This window comes from Etheostoma spectabile, chromosome 20 (genome assembly GCF_008692095.1).
Source record: "Etheostoma spectabile isolate EspeVRDwgs_2016 chromosome 20, UIUC_Espe_1.0, whole genome shotgun sequence".
Taxonomy (NCBI): Eukaryota; Metazoa; Chordata; class Actinopteri; order Perciformes; family Percidae; genus Etheostoma; species Etheostoma spectabile.
In genome coordinates, this window is record NC_045752.1 from 20,465,594 (window position 1) to 20,482,844 (window position 17,251).

General features: G+C 43.9%; 1 protein-coding gene and 1 long non-coding RNA gene across 2 annotated transcripts in view; both read right to left on the minus strand.

The window, feature by feature from the left end:
• LOC116670093 (uncharacterized) overlaps positions 1-5,222 on the minus strand; it is a 20,269-nt gene extending 15,047 nt beyond the window's left edge. Inside the window, exon 1 of the long non-coding RNA XR_004326943.1 lies at positions 5,213-5,222. This is a non-coding gene — a long non-coding RNA (uncharacterized LOC116670093). The remainder of the gene's footprint in view (positions 1-5,212) is intronic.
• Positions 1-17,251, minus strand: part of LOC116670090 (tyrosine-protein kinase SRK3-like) — an 89,980-nt gene that overhangs the window by 51,379 nt on the left and 21,350 nt on the right. The window lies entirely within an intron of this gene.

Consider the following 17,251-nt stretch of genomic DNA (forward strand, 5'->3'; position numbering starts at 1 on the left):
ACTTTGAGTTTATCAGCAAGGGCGTGTCTGCTCTGCAAGCAGACTCAGGTTTCACTGACAGTACCAGCAAGACACAGCACAGAACTCACAACAACAGACTCAAGAAATATTGTGCAATGAGTGATTAAATGAAAAATCCTGTAAAGATAAAGCCATGCTGAACAAGCACTAAGTAACAGCATTGGAGGTTTCTATGGGGACATTTAACAGATACAAGTAGTAAAAGTAGTAAAAATGCCTAGCATTTTCGCTTTTGTGCTGTTTTATATCCCTTTAAATTTGTGACTCTGGACTGTTGCAGTTGCAAGGGATATGCCTGGTGTTATTAGTACAATTACAATTAAACAACGAACAAATTAAGAGAGAATAAACAATAAAGCAAAGTACGCTACAGTCAAGAAACAAAATAGTATGCAAAAAGACGTTAAGACACTCATCATGTCCATCTTGAGAGTTTTTCACCATTATCTGACATATCATAGACATGCCTTATAGAGGTCTGACGCCCAAAACTCTTAAACACAGCAAGATAAGAAAGCAGAGGCAGAGGGCAGGTTCTCTGCAGAGAGACACACACTTGTATAGGTCAAATTGATAAAGATAATTTTTATAGGAGTTTAACATTGTTATGATACTACTCTCTAACGAGCACCAATGTGTACCACCCACCTGGGTGACGCACGCCAGCCTTAAGACGCCAGACGCTCATCACACATGGCTTGTAGAGAGGGAGGGAATATGTTTTAGTAGTGGGAATACCCACGCACACACACGGGGAGAACATGCAAACTCCACACAAAAAGGACAGGGATCACCAGGGATGAACCCAATACCTTCTTGCAGTGATGCCACAGGCTAACCATTGGGCAAGTCTTTCGCATAATGCCTTTAAGATAAATGCTGCTTTTTAACCTTTTCACACAAAAATGACCGGGTGTAATTCACATGGTCTGCTCCTTTCTGTACATATCAGACTAACCCAAGCCTTTATTTACCTTACTTTCCCTTAAAAGACCATCTGACAAGTGTATCTAGTGGGGTAATGGACCATAGTGCAGGGTTCAGAATGCATGTGAACCGCAGCCAATTTAACCATAATAATAGTGTGAAATAAATGTGTACTGCGCTGTACTTAAAGTAGGCTGATAATCTTTATAGAGGGTTTCAGTGAAAAGATACAGGCAACGCAATTTTCTGTTCACGTGAAGTCGCATGTTAACATCTGGTACTAACAGACAGAATAGCAACGCGGATTTGGTGTCTCATTCGGCAACACAAAATGGTACAAGCATTTGAAAATTCTGTCCTGGATTTTAACTTCTTAATAATCTTGTGGTGCATTCAAAGTTATTGTAAAATACCCATTTCTCATCTGTTTGTGTCATTTAACAGCAATTTAATGGTGGAAAGAAGAAATTATTGTTATTGCATTTTATAATCATTTAAATTCCCCAATTTTTTGTGCTGATCCAAAATTTACCCAATCTATGACTCAAAAACGTGATCGGATCCAACCGTGAGTTTTGTGACCGTGCCCCCTAAATGTAACAGTAAAGTAGTACACCTTAATCTTATCACAAGTTTTTATCTTTCCTGCTTGCTCCTTGTGTTACTTTCTTGGTCTGTTCCCGGTAAGTGTCTGTTGTCCTGCTTCTTGTTTATGTTGATAGTCGGGTTTCCTGTCTTGTCTGATCTGTCAGCTTTGCGTTGTGCTTGTTGATTGTCCTGCCCCACCCTAATGTGCTTCACTTGACTCTCACTTGTTCCCCCATCCTCATTACCTCTTGTACTTAACCTCTGTGTCCTTTTGTCTTGTGCTTTGTCGGTTTTTCCTGTCACTGCATGCAGCCTGTTTCCACGCTTGTTGATGAGCCGTCTGTTGCGCCTTCCCGTCTCTGCTCCCAGTATTCCCTGTAAGTTCCCGCCTTGTCGTCTGTCTGTTTCCTGCTGCTGTCCCTGGACCCCGTTGGTCTGTGTTTTTCCTTGGTTGTTTTTTTGTTCGTTCCAAACTCAATAAACGGCTGTACACCTGTTCCTGCCTCCTCTCCTCTCTGCAATTGGGTCCTCCTCTCATCACCCCATAACAGAACGACACAAGCCAACATGGACCCACAGAGTACAGATTGACCCGCTCCTGCACCCGTTTGCACCATTGGCGGATACATGTCCGCCGCCTTCCGCCGCATGCACGAGGTGGACCCCACGGAGACATGCCTCATGATGGTGCGGTGGGAACAGGTGGACGCGGAGTTTGGTCCCCTCCGAGCTAATGAGACGGATTCCCGGGAGTTGCCCTGATGAGTCCCCTCCTGGCCCTGGCCGACGGCCACCTTTGTGGCCCTCGGCCGGCAGTCAGCGCCCCGACCCCCAGCCGGCGTCTGGGCCTCTGCCCTCCCTGGGCATTGGCACCTCGGGTCCCCCTGGTCCCGGTTCGGGGTCCCCTGGGGCCCAGTCCCTGGCTTCCTCGGTCCTGACTTAGTCCCAGGCCCTCAGGAACCCCAGTTCCTCATATGTAGCCCCCCTAGTTCTAGTCTCCTAGTCTTGTGTCCGTCCCTGTCTCTGTCTGTGTTCCCGTGTCTTTGTTCTATCCCGTCTATACGCCTGTTTGTGTCCCTGTCCCCGTGCTTATCCCTGTGCCTTCGTCTGTCCCGTGCTTGTCTCAGTCCCAGTGTTTGTCCCTGTCCCGGTCACCGTCTCTGTCATTGTCTCCGTTCCTGTCCGTTTTCCTCCTTTCCCTGTGCTGCCGTCTAAAGTTATTCCCTAGACCAATCCGCCTATAGTCACATCGTCTCCGTCCTCCATCTAAAATTGTCCCTGACTGACCATCTGTCTCCATTCCGTCCGCGTCCCAACTGTCCGGTCTATGCTGTCCCGTTTCCAGTGAGCCTCCTCGCGCGCGCCCCCCCCCCCCCCGTGGGCTTTCCCGTGTCCCTGTGCGCCCCCCCCCCCCGTGGGCTTCCTGTGCTCCTCGTGCGCCCCTCTCGTCTCGACTCGTCTCTCTTCTTGTCGTCTCTTTACGTATTCCACTCTCTGCTTTGGTTTCTTTCAGTCCCGTTCCTGTCTGTCGCTCCTCCTTTTGGTTGTCTGGCTTTCTGTGTCTCGTCTTCTCCTCTCTTTTCTCTCCAGCCCTCTCTCCAGACTCTCTGTGTGTCCCTTCGCTCGTCCCTATCTCCCTTTTTCTGTTTGTTTGTGTGGTGACTCTCCTGTGGCTCTCGTTTTTTCCAGTCCATCTCAATTTCTCTGTTTTTTGCCCCTCTTCCGTGCTCCTTACTCTGTCTGTCCTCGGTTCCTCACTTGTCTCCGTCCTCGCCCCATCCTTTACTTGTTTCCTTGCTCTGTCTCTTTTGTTCCCTGGTCTGTCGCTCTCCTCGCTCTGTGTATCACGGATGCTCTGTCTCTTTTTCTCTTTCTGTCGCTTGCTCTCTGAGTGTCTCCCCTCTTCGGTCACTGTGTCTTCTGTCTTGCTCTCTTTGCCTGTCCGGCTCTCTGTGTTTGTCATCTCTCCGTCTCTGTTTAGCTCCCTCTCTCAGTGGTCTCTCTTGCTTTTCTCCGCCTGTGCCTGTTCCGGCTCCTGTCTCTCTGTGTCCTCTGTCTCTTCTCTGCTCCTGGTCCGCCTCGCCCTCTATGTCTCTCGGTCTCCCTCTGGGTCCCTGCCCTAATTCCTCCTCCGCTCCTTTCTCTCGTCCCTCTCCCCGGTTTCTTGCTTGTCTCCGGTCTATGCCTAGCTTGCCTCGTGCCTTTCCCTGGGTCTTTACGTGCTCTTTTCTTGTGCCCTTTACACATGCTCTGCCCTTGTATCGCCCGTCGCCATTTTCCCCTATGCCTCTCCTTTGTCTGCTCTCTTGCTCTTTGTTTGTCTCCCATCTGCGTTGCTCCTCTTTCGCCTTGTCTCTTCTCTTTGCCTTGTATCTTCTTTCGTCCTGTCTCCTTACTTCGTCTCCTCACCCTCATCACCTCTTTCGTCTCCCCTCCTCTCTCGTCTTGTCTCTTCTTGTCCACGTTTCATCTTTCTCTTGTCTCTCCTTTTCATCTCCGCTCCTCCTTCTATCCCTTCCCAGTCCCTTTCCGCTCCATCCTTCCTTGGCCCTCTTTGTGCTCCCTCCTTCCCAGTCCTCTTTTCTCCTTCCAGTCCCTCTCGCTCCCACTTCCTTGTCCCTCTTGCTCCCTCTTTTCCAGTCCCTCTCTTTTCCTTTTGTTCCCTGATTTGTCACTCTTCCTTGCCCTGTCCTGTTCCCTCTGTGGGCTCCTCCGTTCCTTGTCCCGTCGTCCTGGCTCCTCGTGTCCTTGTTCCGCTTCCCTGTGTCCTGGACTCCCTGGCTCCTGCCTCCCTGTGCCCCGATCCCTGGTCCCCCTCTCCCCAGTGTCTGTCGCCCTCATCAGGGTTGTTTTTTTTCTTTAGGGTTTGTTTTGACATCTGGTATCTGTCTTTGTGTGGGGGGGTACTGTTATGGTTTGGGGTTTTTACTGGGGTTATCTTCCTGTCTTGCTCCTTGTGTTTTCTTGGTCTGTTCCCCGGTAAGTGTCTGTTGTCCTGCTTCTTGTTTTATGTTTAGTCTGGTTTCCTGTCTTGTCTGATCATGTCTAGCTTGTGGGTTTTTTTTGTTTGTTCCAACGTCATAACTGCTGTACACCTGTTCCTGCCTCCTCTCCTCTCTGCAATTGGGTCCTCTCCTCATCACCCCATAACATACAACTATTATTAGGTACACCTAAAACTAACCCAGTCTGATACACCAGTCCTGCAGTACATCTTCATTTATGCAGTTGTAATGTTCTAGTTTCCAGAGGTGTGTGCTGCTTGTGCTGCTGTTGATCTGTATTCCGTTTACTACGAATATTTAATCTTTTCCTTAATAAAGGGATACTTCAGATGTTTCGATGTGTATGAGCTACTTCTCCATAGTCAGTTGTGTTAGCTATAGTAGATGGGGGGGGGTCGGCACGCCCCCAGTTTGGGAAGCAGGCAAGAGTACTGACACAGAAGCTATGTCCTGCTGTGACGGGGGCAGCAGCTCACACTTTTACAACACTAAAAACTATTAGTTTAAGTGAACGTAAATTTCTTCAGCTTTACCTTGCTGTCAGACTTACCATATTTTATCAAAGGAGTTGGTGGCCTTGAAGAGAGCAGAGAATAACAGCTCAGTTCCCGTCGTAAAGAGCTGTCTGACAGCAAGGTAAAGGGCTGAAAATATTCTATTTTCTATACTACACACTTAAACTGATATGATTGTCAGTACTGCTGCCGCTTCTCCAAAGGGGGCGTCCGACCCCCATCTACTGTAGCTAACACTCTGACTATGGAGAAGTAGCTCATACAACTACCTTACATAAGTTCGAACTATGACTTTGGATAAATGTGATGGACAAAAATATTACAGAACTTTATATGTGTTGCCTGTAAACTGAAGCATATATCTTTACAAGAATTGACAGGAGATAATAAACAGCAGAAAGCACACCTAGATGAACACTGGTGCTTGCAATCTCTTTGGTGTCATATAAAACATAGTCTTTCTGCCAGACCTTCCTCCAAGAGTGCCTCTGCTAAATAGTCTCAGGAAGGAAGTTGTTTTGGATGGAACATGTGTACGTTCAGAAGTAGTTTTAGTCGTCAACAGAAAACTCAGATTGACAGAAATTCTAGCTAGCTGTCTGGATTTACCCTGCAGAGATCTGAGGACCAGGTAACCATAGTCCTCAGAAATCCACCAGAGGTCGAACGCCAAGACAAAGAAAGCCACGGGCAATTTTGACCTAAATGAGTGAAATCGAGATGTTCAGGCGGCAACAGAGGCGGAACGTTGCGGATATAGACTATAAAAAGTAACAAAACTTTGTCTTTTTTTTGGCTAACATAGTTTTGTCATGGTGTGACAGTGGGACATGAGTCAGTGTTGGATCAGAGCATGAACACAGACAGACAAGCCAACCGTTGAAACCGTTGAAACATGATGATCCCTGCAGGCTGAATGAATAATAGAGGATCTGCAGCTGCAGCCTCGCGGCTACTTTTAGCTCCAGTCTGGTTCTACAGCAGCAGCAGGAGGTGTTTTAGGTGTTAACTTTGCTATGATGCCAGAGAATGGCATAGACTCCATTTTAACTTTTTGAGATCGATGTTAAGATATATCCTTTTGGCATTTCCAAAAATAACTAATATTTTTAAATAAAGTAAATACTTTTTTTTTGTAATCTGTGACAGTAAATGAATAGCTTTGGATTTCAGATTCTCTGTTGGACAAAATTAGCTGTCAATGTCAGCTTGGGCTTTTTCAGGACCATTTTCAGACTTAAAATGAATCAAACAAACTAAATCATGGGGGTGGTAGTAGTCTCAGCCATGGGAGTTGGGTTGGGAACGGAGGGTTACGGGTTCAAGTACCCGTACGGACCTAAGTATGGTGGTGGACTGTAGCTGAAGAGGTGCCAGTTCACCTCCGGCACTGCCAGGTGCTTTGAGCAAGGTACCCGAACCCCCAACGCTCTGGGCGCCATTCTCAGGGCTACCCCTTACTCTGACATCTCTCCATTAGTGCATGTGTAGTTTGGGCTGGTGTGGTAATTCAGGCCTGTAGTGTAAACAACAGAGTGAAAAGTGTAGTTTCCTGTGAGATTAATAAAGTATAATAAAAAAATGAAAAATAAAAACATCAATCAAGAAAACAATTAACCAAGATTGAATGAACATAGCCTATTTAGCAGCCTAACTACTTTAAGATCAGGTTGATTGTCTTGTCCACCAGTGGTCCAAAACTTGAAGAATTTAATGTTTGAGTCATAAGACAAAAAAACAATTAATATCACTTTGAGAATGGTTGAACAGTGGTTTTGCCAGATTTGCTTTCGCACATTACTATAAGGTCCCATGGCATGAAAACTTCACTTTAGAGATTTTTATTAACATTATGCGTTATGATGTCTTAGTGGCAAGGTTACCTCCCTTTCTCCCGCTTGGCCCGCCCCCAGAAAATTGTGCCTGTCCATGAAAGAGAAGAGCATAATGGCTTTCAAAAAAGCAAACAGTGGCAGTTGGTCAAGAGGCCCCCTGCCTCAAAAGCTACAGACTCAGAAATGGCACATACTAAGGAAAGCTCATTGGTGGACTGTCTCTAGTGGCTGTAATTCTGCACAAGGCTGAATTTGGGAAAAGAGACTTCAGATACAGTATTAGGGGACCACTAAGGTCTATATTAACAGAGGACTTCAATACCAGTGTTAGGGACCACTAAGGTCTATATAAAGAGACTGTCAGATACAGAGGTTAGGGGACCTAAGTCTATATAAACGAGACGTCCAGATACACTGTAGGGAGACGACTAAGGGTCTACTCCAAGAGACTTCAGATACGTGATCAGGGACGCAATGAGCCTGTATCAAAGAGAACTCAGAGACAGTATTAGGGGACCACTGAGCATATGTAAAAAAAGACTTTGGATACAATATTAGGGACCACTAAGTCTATATCAAAAGAAGACTTCAGAATCAACAGAGTATTAGGGGACACTAATGTCTATTAAAATATACTTCAGATACAGTATAAGGGGACCCTAAGGTCTATATAGAGACCTTCAGATACAGTTTAGGGGACCACTAAGTCTATATAAAATAGACTTCAGATACAGGATACGGGGACCACTAAGGTCTATATACAGAGAATTCAGATACAGTGTTAGGGGACCAAAAAGGTCATATAAAGAGACTTCAGATACAGTATTAGGTGGGCCCACTAATTATCCTATATAAAAAGATACTTCAGATTCAGTATTAGTGGACCACTAGTTCTATAAAAAGCTACTTCAGAATACAGTAGGGACCAAGAAGCCTATATAAAGCTCCAAAACGCGCATGTATAGTGTCAACCGTTTTGAATTTTTAGCAAATCTTTTTAGGCTTCTTTTAATATTAGAGTTCACCTGACCTAAAACCAATTGTATAATAAATAAATGTATAAAAATCAGCTATCAAACCATTTCAGTTGATTGACTACCAACTAAGTGACTAATCATTCAGATCTAGATATGATTTATACATAACTTAAAAAATCTGTCAGAAGGGGAAATTACATTTCTCTACAAGAGTAGAACTGGGATACCTTTAGTTGTGCCGTGTTGACTGAACCGTTCCTATTGATAATTTTGATATCAACACTGTATCTTTCACAGCAGGTTCAAACCTCGGTCCTTTATCACTTTTATTACCATGTTTGCAGAATGGAAACAGTATTTAAGTTGTGTTCCTATACTGTCCAACAGTTAACACGCATGTCTCTCTGTATCTGTTTTCTTCAACCTGTCCGTTCTACATTTCCTCTCTGATCTGTGTCCCGTCATACCTCCCCTCTTACATGTCCATCTTTGAATCTGTGTCTTCAGACCCTGTCCTCTAAAATGTCTCCCTGTATCTGTGTCTTCAGACCTGTCCCTCTACAACCCTCTACATGTCTCTCTGTATCTGTGTCTCCGATCTCTCCCCACATGTCTCCTCTCTAGCTTGTCTTCAGACCTGTCCCTCTACATGTCTCTCTGTGTCTTCATATCAGGGGGTCGCTGCGTCCGCCTGCCATCGGAAAAGTTGGTGGTTTTGATCCCTGGTCCTGCATTTCATGTCAAGCGTCCTTTTGCAAGACACTGACCCCCTGAGTGTCCCTCTCAATCATTCCTCTTATCTTCTTCACATGTTGAATATATAAGCCCTTTTGGGGGTAACTGTTCAAAATTACCAGTGTTTTTGTCTGTTTTATGATATCAGATTTTCATTTTCTTAAAATGTTTGTGTTTACATCTTCTAGCCATTTCATTCCAACATCTTACTATTATTGTACACTTATTTTTGGACTTCAATGTTCTATAATGTCATTCATTTTACATTATGCCTATTGTTTTTAAGTGTTAGAACCCACAGAATTGAGTGCTTCCATGATACTTGTGGGTAATTTTGTCAACGAACCCCATATTTTTTTATGCAGAAATTAGAAAAGGACCATGATGTTTTTTTTAGTCTCACAGCAGATTCCAAACCGCAGTTGTTTCTCCCATCCACGTATACTACTCAAAAAGAAAAAGAGACCTGTAAGCAGAGGAATGTTTTTCCAACACTCATTGTGTTTGGCGAAACTCGTCCTGCAGCAGAGCCACGTGTTGGCCGGTATCAGTCCGGACTCCAGAGACCCAGTCAGCTTCTTGGGCCAGCCACGTCTCCCCCCCCCGCTTGCTTCTCGATCACCGACATCTTGTCTCCCCGTCCTTCACGCGTCGCTCTCGTCGCTGCGGGCCCGAAGTCGAAGAGCGCCGCGTAAAGCTTCACCGCCGCGCTTTGCGACCGGGATGCGGTGTCCCCCCCGTACACGGTGCCGATACTCCGCCGTCTGCGCGTTCCTGTTGGCGATGACATGGTTTTTGTTGGGGCGTTTGGGTGCGGACGTCCGTGCCATATGCAGTTCCAAGCCGACTAAACCGGCAGACAGGTTGCGACGCAACCTCATCCCGGTAGGACATGAATTAGCGCGGCGGCGGGCTTATTCCAGGTTTTAGCGAAAACCCGTTCAATAAAACGCGTTTCAGCTTTCTCAGTGCGCTGAAAACGGCCTTGTCCAGCCTACCGAGCAGACGGTCCATCCCTCCGGGCTTCCTCTCTCCTCTGGCTGCAAACATCATCACGCCATCAATAGTTTTTGGGTAGATTAATCCTAGGAACCGGTTTTTTTTCTGTGAGATCACTGATCTGAGCTCCACGCCGCATGCGCACGCGGCCGGGCGGGAATGCTGCAATTGAAACGGGAGTTGAGTGCATCCAATGCGGATAGGTTCCCTGCGAGGACTCGGTGGCTCGAGCCAAGACGAACCAAGCATGTGAGCATGCTCCAGTGAAAATGTCATCCATTGTGATCTTGTGCGAACGGGAAAACGCTGCATCACTTGAGCGCAGGTGTTTTAATCCACGAGAGGACAGAGAAAATGTAAAGTGGTGGTACTTGTCCAACGTTTCAGTTGGCGCTCACCGCACCCTCCTGCTGCTCACCCCTGCTGACGTAGGCTAAGGGTGTGTGTGTGTGTGTTTGTGTGGTGTGTGTGTGTTAGTGTGTTGTGTGTGTGTGTGTGTGTGTGTGTTGTGTGTGTGTGTGGTTGTGGTGTGGGGGCGGCGTGTGTGTGTGCGCGGCCCGCGTGTGTGTGTGCGCGTTTGTCCTTATGCCTTTTGGGCTCTGGGACAGTTTTCCCTGAAGGTATTGTCTGGTTGCTAAACGTGTCCACCAACCTCGTGAATGTCAATTACTAAATAAAATGTTTTGTATTTTTGATTTGACTTTTACTAGAGCTACATCATGAACACCTTCCGTTTTGTAAAATCTTCATATTGACCTAGTATTACTCTATATAATATATAATAATAGTACATGTATAATGCAGTTTTATTTACTTTACAGTTTTGATCCTTGAACTTGCATCTCATCATAGAAAATTATGTTGTCGTTTGTTTATGATTAAAGGTGTGTCTTATAGAGAAAATAACTATTTTATCGGTTGTTTTTTTATTTGATATGAATTTACATATATAGAATTGGGTTGGAGCAAACAAGTGATTGTAAATACAACAGCTTCGGCCCTGGGAACTCTACTTCAGGAGCAATACATTCAATGACTGGAATAACCAATTCTTAAAGTGGCTGAAGTAGTCCTTTTTTTTTTACACTGTCGCAATATTTTAATGTCATCTTCCTCTGGCTTTTTATTATATAGTCTAATAGCCTGCAGTGTCAGTCTCCCTCCCCTTTAGGCCTTTTAATCCTGCATCAGTTCTGCAATCAGTACTTGGCGGATACAGGTGCTTCTAATTCTTATCATCACCTCTTTGTGCTCGTTTGAATGATTTCTGAGAAGAGATGTAGAGGATGTGATCTCTTTTAGTTGTGTTGCTCCCAAATGAACAAACACAAACAGCATTGTCAAGAGAAAAGTACGTGTGATAGATTCGTCTTACCAACACCCTAAACGAGCTCCTTGTTGTGTAGAAACACATCATGAGCCACTTTGTTGCTGGCTGACTTTCCTCATCCCCATTAACACACCCACTGTGTTATTCTATCTTCTCAGTCCCACACACACAGTCCTGCCTGACAGCAGCCGAATACTCACTGGAGCCCCAAATGTGGAATAATCTGCGGCTAAAATAGTCCCCCAACAAATGCACCATTTCCTTTTCCTCCTCCTGTTAGTTTGACTAAAACTACAGTGAGCAAGCTGTTATTTTGTTTCTTTAAAGTCAAACTTTATTTGTGAGGCAGAATCAAAAGTATGTTTGATTTTGGTCTTTTCGGTGAAAAATCCACTTTTACCTTATACTTCTAGTGAAGGACAGAAGCTGCCTAAATTCAAAGATTTGAGAAGGAATGCTGGATGGTCATTCAGACTTGCCTTGCGTGTCTCCTATTATAACGTCCATAGCTGCACAACAAAAACATAATAAATCATCTTGAAATGACCCCCCGAGGTTACACACTGCTTTTCTCTCTACCCTTTTGGATGAAACAAACCGCTTCAGAGCACACCTTTAATCAAGTCTAGTGCCCTTGAGTTTATCCTGCCCTTATCTGGCATGTCACCCTTCCGTCCACAGCACTGCAGAAGGAGGTCTGGATAGTCCTCACAGAATTCTGGGATGGAGGTAAACAGGCTTCTGGTTCATTTGCATTTCTTAACCATACAATCATCCAGGAGCGGGCTAAGCTCCGACGGAGACCCAGTGCTTCTGCTAAAAGTCTCGGAGAAGTTGTTTGGTGGAACATGTGTACGTTCAGAATTAGTTTTTAGTCCTTCAACAGAAAACTCGATGTGGCACAGATAGTCTAGCTATTGTCTGGATTTACCCTGCAGAGATCTGAAGACCAGTAACCATGTCCCTCAATTGGACAGATAGTCTAGCTGGGCGGGTCTGATTTACCCTCAGAGATCGGAGGAACAGTAACCATAGTCCCTCAGATTCGATAGCTAGCTAGCTTCTGGATTACCCTGCAAGAGATCTGGGACCAGGTACCATAGTCCTCAGAAATCCACCAGAGTTAGAACCCAACACAAAGGAATATTCATTTGGCATCTCCCGTACCTTCATATATTAAGGGGCCTGCTAAGTCACCCTGCCACAGTTACCATCCTTAAGCAGCAGAAATTTTCAAGACTATAACTGCTTCAACCACATGCAGCTGTTCACTTGACTCCTAATCTAATCTTCTAGTTGGACCGCCCCTTAATGGGTGACAGTCTCAGCTTTCACAGACACGTTGACTTTATAAGCTATACCGTTACATCAGAGACGTGGATGAACAGTCTCCATAATACAACGATTTTCTGGTTCTGTTCACAAGTTAAAAAGCTCAAAGACCTTATTTTCAGCTTAAATGAATACGATCCTGCAAAATAAAAAAATGAAAAGGGGAGAAGGAAATTTTCTAAAGTCAAAGTATCATTACATCAATGTTAAAATACTCGGAGACAAGTTCAGGTCTAAAAGTACAAAAGTATTCTCAACAAATGTGAAAGTAGTACAGGTAAAATTACTTGTTCTGCAGTACATAGTCTCTGTCCTAAGACTGATATCTGATTCTATTGGCTTTTCTCTGATTATTTGCTATTTTTAAAGTGCCCATATTTTGAAAACCTCCCTTTTTTTTCTGGGATTTTGGGGTTATTTTGGGGGGTCTTCTGGGCATTCCACACACCCCAAACTTGGAAAAAACTATCCATGGTGTTTGAGTAGATCCCGTTTCATGACTGTCCCTCTTTCTTCAGTTCTCCTCGGTTTTGTTTAACATCTGCAAAACGCTTTCTACGTCACTAGCCGAGACGAGGTGCTAACCGTAGCATGCACCTCGTTCTCAATGACAAAACACTGCTCCAACAGCCACTAGTTGACAATAATCTCCAAACAAACTGCTTTCCTGTCCCGTTTCTTCTGCAGGTGTTCCGCACAAGGTGCCCGTCTAGAAAGTCTTTCAGCTAATCCTGCCTGGACTGACCAAAGCTGGAGAAAGAATTTAGCTAGGGATCTTACCTTGCTACTGAACAATACTAAAAAAAATACTAATAAAAAGAATAGAATCCACTACAAGGCAATCACATAAATAAGTAAAATTCATGAGTGTCAAATTTCCTTTCTGTAAATATACTGAGTGGAAATTAAAATGTTTCTGGTAATAGGCCCCCCCCCCCATCAATGTGCGTGATAAACATGATCTTGCACGTTTTAAGTGTGCAATTAAAAAGACACGTTTGCTCTTTGATAGCTAGCACACCGTTATCTAAATATATTTAGCTTTGGGTGACGTACAGCTCAGGGAGAAAACAAAAAAAACGCAAACACATGGTCACATATTTTTTTTTTTTAAGTTTTCCAGAAACATTTCCGCCTTAGCAGTGACATCACACAAAAGAAAAGCTCAGTATTTTATCGATCATGGTTTTCTTTGTCATGGACCAGAATGATATGTTTCTCCATGTGTGGGCTACACCGAAAAAAAACAACCCTAGCTTTCTTTTCTTTTTCCATTATTTTTTCCTTGAATTCCGTTTAAGTTGCTTCACAATATATATCAACGTTTCTAACAGAATCAAAAATTTAGCCCATTACTGGAAAAAATGTTCCACTGTTATATATAATTAAAAACACATAAATATAAACAGAACTTTTGATAAATTTCTATGGTATCAAGAGGAGGGAATGGGCCTCAGTAGACGTGTTTTTACAAAAGTGATGGTCCTTTTTGTCCTGAGGTTGAGTTTTTGTCTTCTGTCATTTTAAAGTTTTGCCCAAATATACTAATAGACTATCGAGACCCGACACCCCGGTTCTGTATGGCTTTATATCATTCACTGATGATCTCCACCTGTCGCGGGCACACCACTGGTGGGTTCACGGTGGCCCCCACTGGGATTTTGTGTGCGGGTGGGAGTTAGCCGAGAGGTCATCCCCCGCTGAGCCAACAACACACACAGCTCGACTCCCCCCTCCTCAAAAAAAAACAACAAACAATCGGTTTGGCCCCTGGGGGGACGCAGCGCTTTTCCGATCAGCTTGTGGCGTTTCTATCTTCTTCACCAAGCCCCCGACATGAACTCCTACACCGCTGGACCCACGCACGAGGATCCTCAACAGGCATAGGTGCCTATTTGCACACTCTACTGACGCTAACAAGGCATTTGTACAAGCTAAGAGATCTGAGCAGGGAGTCCTGTGAGAAAAGTGACAGACTGAAATCAAACGTGGCAACGTGTCCCCTCGGCAATCGGCTTATGTTGAAATGTTTAAATTGAGGTTTAGACCAGTTCCCCATTTCCTTCAGTGTGTAAGGAAGGACAGATTAACTGAAAAATATGGATGATGAGGGGGATGGAGGTAGTAGATAGAGGAAACACAACACACAGCAAGAATCGCATAAAATCTGTACATGTAAACATTCACACTTCCCTGAGTCAAATCATGAGGAGAATACAGTTTCACATGGTATTACTGTAGTTACAAAACCCCGGCGGAGGAAAAGCAGACAAGCAAGGTCCCGTACAAAATCAGGTGGAGAACAGAAAAAAGAAAAGAATCAAACATTGCAAAAATATAACAAAGAAAGAATCTAAAGCACCACCGAAAAGGAAACAGTAGTTCAAAATAAATTAAAAAAACTCATCCCTTTTTTTTGATTTTGAACAGTAGGCTACCACCCTGCCAGAGTAGAAAATAAAAGTCCATTATTTTCTTCTCCGTTCATTTCTTGTTTTTTAGTACTCTTTTGTTTGTGTGTGGTGTGTTTGTGTGTGTGTGTGTGTTGTGTGTGTGAGTGTGTGTTTTGTTGTGTGTCCCAGACTGGTTCCAGAAGGGTGTAATCTTTTTGAGACCTGGCCGTCATCACAGCTGCATCGTGAGGGTTTTTCATCTCATCCTCCTCAATTGTACTTATATGACTACCACTCCAGGTCTGTTTGGTACCTGAACTGCAGCCAGCAGGGAGTTAGCTTACTTAGCATAAAGACTGAAGCCGGGGAAGCGGTCTCCTGGCTCTGCACCCTTGGTTCAGTGAGGTTTAGAGCTCTGATGAGACATGTTTCACCTTGAGACAGAGCCATGCTACCTGTGCCCTTTGTTTCAGTCCTTTGTGCTAAAGCTAAGATTAGCATCAACCGCCGGTTGGCTTGCAGCTTAATATTTAACGAACAGACATAACTTGTGCAATTTCCTTAAATGCTGGTTGCCTCAAAGATCTTATGTTTGTTTAAAAAAGAAAGAAACTAATCAAAGTAAGGACAAGGTTTCTTTCCCCAAAATTATCTTCTTAGAAAGGTAAAGATTTACATCTGTATTAAGAAATTAAGAAAAACATTGTTAAAGTACCATACTTTACGTCCAGTCAACCTTTGTTGGGTAATGAAACAGCTCCCAGTACTTTGAGATGATCATATTCTCTTTGGAAAAACAAAAATTGGCTTTCTTACATTGGTTGAAATATTAAAACATTGTCTTCATATACGCTTTAAATATCCAATTAGAACAATCTCTACAGAAAGTTCTGGAGGTCATTTTGATAAAAATGAATCATCATTCCAATAATCCTGCTGGTAGCGAAGAGAATTAGGTCCACATGTGAAAACATGTATTTGATTCTGAGTGTACAAGTCAGAATTTATTATTTTATAAAAGAAGCTTGTTAAAGCAAAAGTCATAATTCTGAGTTTATCCTCAGAATTAGACTTTAACTTTAAACAAGTCAAATTCAGACTTTTTTCTCAGAATTGTTAAACTCAAAAATTGTGACATTTCTTTCACACGTGGCCCTAAAACCTCTTCTTCTGTGACTTGCCTCGTGTTTTTCCACTGAGACTAAAAGTGTACCAGATGATATATACCTACACATGATGTCAACCTTTCCCTTTTCCAACTCCAGGAACATTGCTCTTTTCTCAGCTGCGTTCCTTTTTTACGTTATGCCAGACTGTAATCTTTAAGGACATTCACTTAACTGGGACTATAAATGTCAACATGGGGCTTTCACTTCTTCCATCGTATTAGTCTAAATGGATAATGTCGGGGGGGCATGCCTGTCAGCCCCAGTGGTTGTTGCATCCATGTTTGGGATGTGCATTGTAGGCATACAAAATGGGTGAAGCCCCCCCCCCCCTGTGGGAGTATCTACCAAAATCATCTTTTTTTTTGTTCAAAAAAGACCACTTACTTGCACTGGAATAGATCTATAAAATATAACAGCGAAGATTCAGACCAGTGATAAGATAATTCTAAAAAATAGAAATCAGGGTCCGTTTGGCTGATCCGTGGCAGACGTGCGCCACCAACAGATGAGTTTTGGAGAACGCCGCTCTGATTATGGCGAAAAACACTCAGAATGATTGGGCCCGTCCCTGTCCCACTGGATCCACAAGCAGACAGAAGGATGGAAGGAAACAGTGAGCAAATTACGCCTTTTCTAAAGATTGTCAGGTGCCTATTTATTTTTTGTACAGTTTTTTTTTTTTTCCCAGTTGTGGTGCTGTTCTGCAGCCTTTGAAGTACACTAACCTGGGCTCAGAAACACTCGTAAAAAACCTTCCTCTTCGTAGGTTGCGGAGAACTTTGACACTAAGGAACACATGAGATCAAAGGCCCAAATGTTGCTGACAGAGTACTCAAACATCAGTGACGACCCCCGGCCACGGATTCAACACAGGGCCTTAGTTTCTTTTGGGACAGTCTCAGCGGTTCAGTAGAGTTTGGTAAAATAATCATCCCAATGGCCGAGTTGTTCTGAGGCTGACATAGCACGAATCAACTGAGGAGTTTAAGGCCCCTCTTCCCTGTTCACACAAAAATCCTTTTCAAATCTCAAGTAACAAACTACTTTTTGTCCAATTAAAACCACATGTAAAAACCCAGCTAATGTAAGGCTCCAAGCTGCAGTTGTAGAAACACAATTCAATGATAATTACGTGGTCCTGACTGTTTAGTTAGCTTGTGTTCCCGCTGCATGTCCGATCTCCAACTGTGTCTCTGTCCTTTCTTTTTGATTGGAATTCCATGTCAGTCTGTCCGCTATATACCGTCAACTTATGGCTGTTTTGAGTCAGGACACCCTGAAATCAACGGAACTGTAAGTCAAAGTGTGATTAGTGGACTGGAATCCCTTGAGCCTGCAGCGACCTGAAGGTACTAGCATCCACCCTCACACTGCTCCACAACAGAGTTTATCAGCCAACCGCCCCGGCCTGCTACTCAAATGGGA